Genomic DNA, 8,868 nt, shown 5'->3' with positions numbered 1-8,868 from the left:
CTGGACCCCGGCTGGGTACTCCACGAACTTTCGGCCTGCTAGGAGAAAATAAAGTATGTGCACAGCGGGAAAAAAGTAGGACATCTCATGTAAAACAAACACACGGGAGGAAATGTCCTACTTTTCTCCCTTGGTGCACAATGTACTATTGTTATGCTTACGAAATTTTAAATTAAAAACTATAAATTAGCATTAATGCTTGGGGACTAAGATTAGTCTTCATAAGAATACAATTTAACTAGTTCTATACTATATGCAGATAGAATTAATTCATTTGATGCTGATGCTAAATACTTATCAACTAAATCATTCAACTTATGATGTACATAGTTTCATTTTATTTACAGAACTATAACGTGTTCGTTCGTGGGTTCTCGCCGGATTTTCTCAGTAGGTCGTTATTCTATTCCGGTGATAGGTGCAGAGCACTTCTCTTGCTGGGACTAGTGTTAGAAAAATACATCATTAACTGGTGGTGGGATCTCTTGTGAGTCCGCACGGGTAGATACCACCACCCTGCCTATTTCTGCCGTGAAGCAGTAATGCGTTTCGGTTTGAAGGGCTGGGCAGCCGTTGTAACTATACTTCTTGAGACCTTAGAACTTATATCTCAAGGTGGGTGGCGCATTTACGCTGTAGATGTCTATGGGTTCCAGTAACCACTTAACATCAGGTGGGCTGTGAGCTTGTCCACCCATCTAAGCAATAAATAAAAAAAACATCAGGCTATGCCCTGAACTTACCTACCTTTCCACGTACGTTTGAACTTTGTATAGAACCTATGGTATCACCAAAGATTTACGATACATCATCCCTGAAAGAGGGCTTAAAGAGAATAATTTACGGTAAGCAGTGGCTGTTGAAATAGCCAATGCTCAGCGATGATCACCTTACATTAACCGAACCGCATGAATAACTAAAAGTAATTAAAAATATGTACTGAGTAAATAAAAGAGCAAGCGAGACAAAGTTAATTATTAAGATCCATTTGGTTGGCGTTAGGCTAAATGACTGTTTTGTATGAATGCGCAATTTGTCAGTGTTTTGTTTGGTACTTAGCGAATAAGCTCAGTTACACACTCAAACACTAGATAGTAAATTTAAACGCACAGATTGAATCTACGACACAAAAGAAACCAATCTGCGAGCGTATTGAATTACTATTTTTAAAAAGAATCGCTGCTACTGAAATCCTTAAAAATTAAAACTGACTAACCTCAGAGTCATACTGTTTTGTCCACCGGAGAAGTAATGAACCCATATTTGGTCCGGAGCAAGCTATAAATGTACCTAAGTAGTGAGAATTATGAAACCGATTTTTTGCTTTTTTGCTATACCGGATCGAACAGCTCATCCATGGTTTTGTTCATTTACGTCAAGACATATTATTTAAGACGAAATCACCCGCACAATTTAACCCACAGACACAGCCCACTGAGTTTCTCGCCGGATCTTCTCAGTGGGTCGCGTTTCCGATCTGGTGGTAGATTCTGACAAGTACGACTCTTGCTAGGGTTCATGTTAGCAACAACGTCAGGTTTGAGCCTCGTCAGCTCACCTACTCGCCCTACTCGCCCGGTGATGCTGATATGGTCTCTCAAAACCATCAGCTTAGGTAGAAAAAAAACGCCGCACAAATTGCCAAATCTGATGAACCGGGAGACGTTAGCTTTATCAGAACGGGTAGGATAGCTTGAGGAGTAATTTTTGGACGTCGCTAACAAACCTATACCAACTGCTTTAAGAATACATCTACACTTAGATCGTAACGTGCTGAGAAGATCAATTTGAGCAGCAATCAGCGTGGATCAGGTGAATCCATCAGTACGTATCAAGGGCTCCAACAAAGGCTGATTGTTGAGTGAGCCGAGTCAGGGTCAGGGATTGACTTCATATGTGGATAGTGTCGAGATCTAATTCATGGTGAAGATCTACAATCTACATACGTCACCTACTAGTGGGTTCCGAATGCTGCCCTATAGAAATGGGATTGCAAAGCTTGGAGGGTCTCTACATGAGTGGGGATTGCTTGAACGAACACTGCTCTCGATTATTGCTGCTGCTGATTATTTCTTAGAGAATCTGATTAGAGAACTTTAGTATGGTAGTTGTAACAGAAGTCATAGATAGCTCGAAATAAAATTAAAAATATATCTGCACCTTTTTTTTGTTGCCATGATTTTTTCTCGTATGGTTTTTTAAATTTTATGGTCGACTAAAAGTAATGTTCGTTAGGAGATCTAACTTATTTACAGCAGGACTAGCCTAATTATTAGGTTATGAATTTTATTTTTATTTTGATCTAAGCTTTATCTTATAATATGGATGATGGTTCATCGTCTTTTATTTCTGTTATTTAACTTAATTGTGTTACTTGTGTGTGTGTATGTGTAACCTACTTGCTGGCCCCGTTGAAAATAATTGAAAATACATTAAACAAATTTAATTTTAGGTATAAAGTCTTACTTTCCTTTAATAGCCTCAATTCATTTCAATCATTTCAGATCGTTATATTAATAACGGTCTGAAATGACTTTATTTAACTAATTCGAATTCATAATTATAAGCATTTCTATTAATTATTTTATATTTGTTATATTATTTCTGTTTTGTTTTGTTTTTTATTGCAGTAGATAATTTATTGTTAGTATTATCAGCCCACACACGTCCACTGCTAAACATCCTCCCCCCCAAGGTTCGTCTTATTGCTTGATTCTCTGAGCTGCCCGCGTCCATTGCATTCCCGGACCTTCAACAGGGCGTTGATCCACTTTAAGTTATTAAGCTCATACAAAAATGGAATTTCACGTTTTATTTGCAAATTTTAAACCTTACTTTTCCATTAAAGGTTTAATGACAACGTCAAAGGCTTTTTTTTTTTTTATTGCTTAGATGTGTGGACGAGCTCACAGCCCAGCTGATGTTAAGTGGTTACTGGAGCCCATAGACATCTACAACGTAAATGCGCCACACACCTTGAGATATAGTTCTAAGGTCTCAGTATAGTCACAACGGCTGCCCCACCCTTCAAACCGAAACGCATTACTGCTTCACGGCAGAAATAGGCGGGGCGGTGGTACCTACCCGTGCGGACTCACAAGAGGTCCTACCACCAGTAATTACGCAAATTATAATTTTGCGGGTTTAATTTTTATTACACGATGTTATTAGGCTATTTAAATATTGCAAGACAAATCGACCACGCAAATGAAATTATTAAGGCGACGGATATATTAACCCCAGCACAGGTAGGTATTCATTATTGAATGAAAGATATTGGATAATTGCCCGTAGCTGTGGCAGTCAGTACGGCCGGCAGTGCTTAGCTGCGTTCATATAGTACTCGGCAGAGATAACATCAGTAGCAAGAAGCGGCGCGCGCTCTCCGCATGTCCGTGCCGCAGTAAACAATTAGCTCTCAAATAAAACAGTAATGCATTCTGAGTGTGTGATTGTGACAAGTGATTATTTATTTATTTTTTTACATAACATTATTTAGATATGTAATGTGTTGCGACTCTTTAGAAGTATATTTATGCTTACATTACAAAAACTATTTACGAAATCATACAAAATAAATATGGCGCGAAATTAAATCATACTCAACAAGTGCAGTGAATTGTTCCAAAATGTCAAAAAAGAAAAATGTCAAGACTCCACAACAGATATGGGAAGGGGTGTCATCTGTTTCGGTGCATTTTGTTGAAAGCATTTTTTTTTCGCTTGGCATCTTTGTGGCAAAGCATCCATGGCAAGTCATTTTTGGGACATTATTATTTGTTACTGTGAGCTGTATCGGCTTAATACGGTTCCACATAGAAAAGAATCCAATGAACTTATGGGTCCCGCCAGATTCAGATTTTTATCACGATACAAACTGGTATATCAAAACATTCGGCACAGGCCTCAGACTTCAAAACATTATTTTCACCGCAAATGATATATTACACCCAGATGTACTCATAGAAATAAACGACATTACTGAGAGAATAAGTGCCCTAAATATTAAGTATGAAAATCAATCCATTTCTCTTACTGATTTGTGTTACAAAGTTCCTGTTGTGAATTTTTTTGGCTCAAACTTTAATACAGGGTCAATTAAAACTAGTGATAAAACAAATAATTCAGCTAATAGTGATTACAGTGACAGTGTTTTTGAAGACCCGACTTTATGGGTTGATAGTGAATTCTATTGCAGTTTCTTAGAAGAATTTGAACTAACCTGTCTCCAATATAATTTGTTAGACATATGGAAGAATGATCTAAATATAATAAGTAGTTTGAATAAACATGATATTATAGAAAAAGTTAATTCGATTAAGGTCAACCCTGTAAGCGGCCATCCATTTGATTATACCAAAATATTAGGAGGTTTAGAATACGATGACAAAGGTAAAATTATTTCTGCCAAGTCTGTATTACTCACATTTTATACAAAAGTAAATATGTCAGAAGTCAATTTAGATGACGTAGGTAACTTGGTAGGTACAGAAGATTGGGTAACTGTTCCACTGGCGTCTTGGGAAAAACAATTTTTGGAAGCTTTAACCAGCATCTCTCTTAATACTAAATCAGTCAAAATATTTTACGAAGCAGGTAGAAGTTTCGCTGACGTTAGTGGCGAAAGCATGTTTCACGATTTAGACAAACTCTTTTTGGGGATTCTACTAATGTTCGTTTACGTACAATTTGGTCTATCCCGTTTTAATTGGTTGGAAATTAGATTGACTCTCGGAAGCGTAGGTTTATTGTGTGTAGGATTAGCATACGTATCTGCCGTTAGTTGGTGTTCTATTGTTGGTATCCCATTTGGTCCGGTTCATTCTTCATTACCATTCCTTCTAATGGGTCTCGGTATAGACGATATGTTTGTAATGAAAGCCTGCTGGAAAAATCTATCGGAAAGTGAAGCAAAGAAAAGTCTCCCGGTAAAAATTGGTTTGATGCTAAAACATGCAGGCGTATCAATCGTGATAACTTCATTTACAGATATAGTTGCTCTATTGATTGGAGCCATAACAATTCTTCCATCACTAAAATCTTTTTGCCTATACGCAGCGACGGGCGTCTTTTTTATATTTTGTTTTTCCGTAACGTTTTATGTAGCAGTCTTTACTTTGGATGTAATAAGAATTGAAAATAATTGCAATGGTCTTATTTTCTGCTATCAGCATAAGAACCAAATACAGATATCCACGAAAAAGACTTGTCTGAGAAATATTTTTGAATTCGTATATAGGAATATTATTTTTACGATTCCGGGAAAAATTATTGTAATTTTGTTCACTATAGTAATAACAGGATTTAGTATACAAGCTGTTTTCAAGTTGGAACAAAGGTTTGACCCTAAATGGTTTATTCCTGACGACACCTATTACAAACAATATCTTGATACTCATGATCACTATTACCCCGAAAACGGGAACGACGCAATGGTGTTTCTCGGAAAACTCAATTACAGAAAAGAGTTTCCAAACCTGTGTAAAATGATGGAAAGCATTGGTAATAAATCGTATGTGAGCGAGGCTATGACATCGATTGAATATCTGCATAAATATGTTTTGATAAATTACAATACCGATCTAAAAAATACATCCTCAGTAACTGATTTTGAATTTTATCAGTATTTATCACGGTTTCTATTTAGCCCTGTGGGAGGGAAGTTTCAGGCCAACTTTAAATTTTCTGAACCATTATCATGCGGAGTAGCCGCCCCAAGAATTTTAGCCACTTCAATTCCATTCAAATTTACAAAATTCCATGGTCCTGAAGAATATATTCCCGCTATGCATGAGGTTAAGAACATTGTAAAAACAGCCAGCATAGCAGGTGACGTTTACCGCAGTGTGTGGTCAAGAGTATTCGGAAATTGGGTAACTGACGAGGTAATTGCAAACGAAGTTGAGAGAAACATTGAACTAGCTTTGATTTGTGTTATGGTTTGTACGATTATATTAATAACAAATCTTCAGATGTGTTTCTGGATTTTTATTTGTGTCTCGTTAACAATTTTGAACGTTTTAGGATGGATGCAGAGATGGGGAATGACAGTAGATATAGTTTGTTGTATTGGTCTTGAATTAGCCATTGGTCTGTGCGTAGATTACGCAGCGCATGTAGGCCATACATTTTTAACCATCCAGGACGGATCGCGACACGAAAGAGCTTACAAAACAGTAACGTCCATTGGCACAGCAGTGCTTTTAGGTGGTGGTTCCACTCTCCTCTCTCTGTCTTTACTTAGTATGTCAAAGGCTTACACGTTCCAATCATTTTTCAAAATCTTCCTTCTGGTTATATTATTCGGACTTTTTAACGGCTTAATATTTTTACCAGTGGTCTTGTCTCTAATAGGCCCTGGATCGTACAAAATAAAAGATCACACCGTCGACTGTCAATCTCATCAATATGAATTAAACGAAAAACAAACCGACGATGGTTTGCATACAAATTAATTTTTTTTAGTAATAGTAACAAAAGAAAAGGATATTTTTTTAACAGAAGGTACCTATTTAATATCGATTTATTACCTTATTTCCTTCCTTATTTTTAGTCCTACTATACATTTTCAGCGGTCACGGTTGACTGATTATGGGAATATTTTACTATAAATATGCAATTTGAAACGTAAATCTTTCTTTTAATTACGCTATAACTCGTGAAATTATAAAAAATACATAACATTAAACATAATATTATGTACTAAAAAATTATGAATACAAATTATTATTGGTTGTACCAACTCACTGATGTATTATTACTTTTCCCTTCGTGTATCACGCTTAAATTAGTTACTAACTAAACTGATTTTGATAAAGCTATTGTCGAAAACGTCATAAAAATATTTTAAGTCGCTACGATGCGGAGACTGATAATTTTTTCGTAACAAAATTCGATCTGTTTCGGTGGAGCGGATATTTAACATCATTTATACCGAAGTCGGTATGCATAATAGGCGCGAATAGATCAGCCTGAAACTCATCGAAGTTTAATAATTATAATTATTTGTATATACCAAATTAGACTTAGCGTAGCTAGGAGTTTGTAATCTGAATAAAAATGTAAAGACGATATGTAGTCTTACAGGTATTTATAAAGTTGATGTATTTATATCTACATTTATCGCTGCAGATAATTCGATAATCGGCACACTAAGTCATTATAAGTGTATTATGTACTGTATAATGTAAATACAATATAAACACCGTTTTAATTAATAGTATTTACTAACAATAAACAGTTTCTCATAAATCGCAAAGATCCCTACATAATGTGACAGGTATTTTCTTTGTACATTTGTTTAGTCAAATGCGTAGGCAAAAAGTACAATATATTTTAAATGACAGCAATGACAATAGCGTAACATTATAAGAGTACATAGTAGTCTTTTGAATGTTGATGTAAAGAATATATTTATTTTTCGTATGATTAGTATTTACTTGCGTATTATCTAGTAAACCTATATACTTACTATCAATGCACTCCCAATAATAGGTCGAAGTCGATAACAAATCTTTTGGATGGCATGCAAGGTCATGACGCAGAATGGTTATCACAATGCACGGTGTATTGTTTATAAATTATTGAAAATTCAAATCTCGTTAAATTATTGTTGATAATTAATTCTCTACGAAATGATGTATAAATATTTTATCTTCTAATATTTGTGTTTAGTTTAAGCAACGTTTCAATGTTATGTTAACATTATTCTTAATAAATAAAATATGTTTTAAATTACTGTAAACCTATATAGGTACTTATAATAGAACTAAGTTTTGCATAGTATAGTGAAAACCTTCCACGACGTTAAATTAGAAATGTATTTAATGAATTAAGTTGTATCTTGGTGCATGGATGATACTTGTCATGAAACATCAACATGTAATCTCCATCGACAACAATGGTTTGAACTGTATATTTTTTTTATTTTTGATGTTAATGCACTGTCGATTGCACCTATAATTGAGGTGACATCTGCCATGAACTTTTGTCAATTTGTCAATGTTTTGTATTGATGATCACTTTGTTGGTGCAACTTAATAAATAAATAAATAAATAAAACTCAATCGTAAGAACGATAAGCGAATGCTTAGAGCATATACAAACATACAACAAAGGCTACCAATGTGTTTTATTTAAGATAATACAACATCATTGTAACTATAAAGAGCGAACATTTTTATCACCTATCTACGCGTCTTAATTTCGAGTCAAACTCATAAATGTGAGACAATAAATTTATTTATTTCTTTTGTAAAGAGACTAATCCATGTTGTCGACAGTAGACAAGGCACTGTAAGGTAGGTCAATTGTTATCTTCGGATTTCTGAATGTTAAACTCGGATAAGATAGGTAAATAAGAATTAAACAACTTGTTATATGAAATTAATGTTTTTTATTTGATTTTAAATATATCCATATTTATGTCTATTTCTTGTGTTTGGAATGCAAGCAAAAACAAGACGCATTACTTCTTTATATAAATTAAATAGAATTATAAACGTACAAGTTAATTAATTAATAGAGTGCATAACATCCACAAACATAATACATAATTTTTTAATATATTAAAAATACCGCGTACCTACTTTGTCGACAGCCGAAACAAAATGGCGTCATAAAAGACAAGTACACAGGTGGTCGGATTGTGTGAAGTCGTCTGGATCAATGAAAATTAAAATTATAGTTTAGTGATTTTTTAAATTGAATAAACATTTTTGATAACTGAAGGTGTTTGAAGTAATAAATACAAAACACTTAGTAGAACTGTAGTTACTGCTATCCAGTTATGTTGTTACTTTACAGTTGGGTCTTGTATTTTTGTTATGAATAATGGAATTTCCAATTCACAAACTCAAAAATCTTTAG

Source organism: Bombyx mori, chromosome 9, assembly GCF_030269925.1.
Source record: "Bombyx mori chromosome 9, ASM3026992v2".
Classification (NCBI taxonomy): Eukaryota; Metazoa; Arthropoda; class Insecta; order Lepidoptera; family Bombycidae; genus Bombyx; species Bombyx mori.
Note: the sequence above shows the minus strand (reverse complement) of the source record.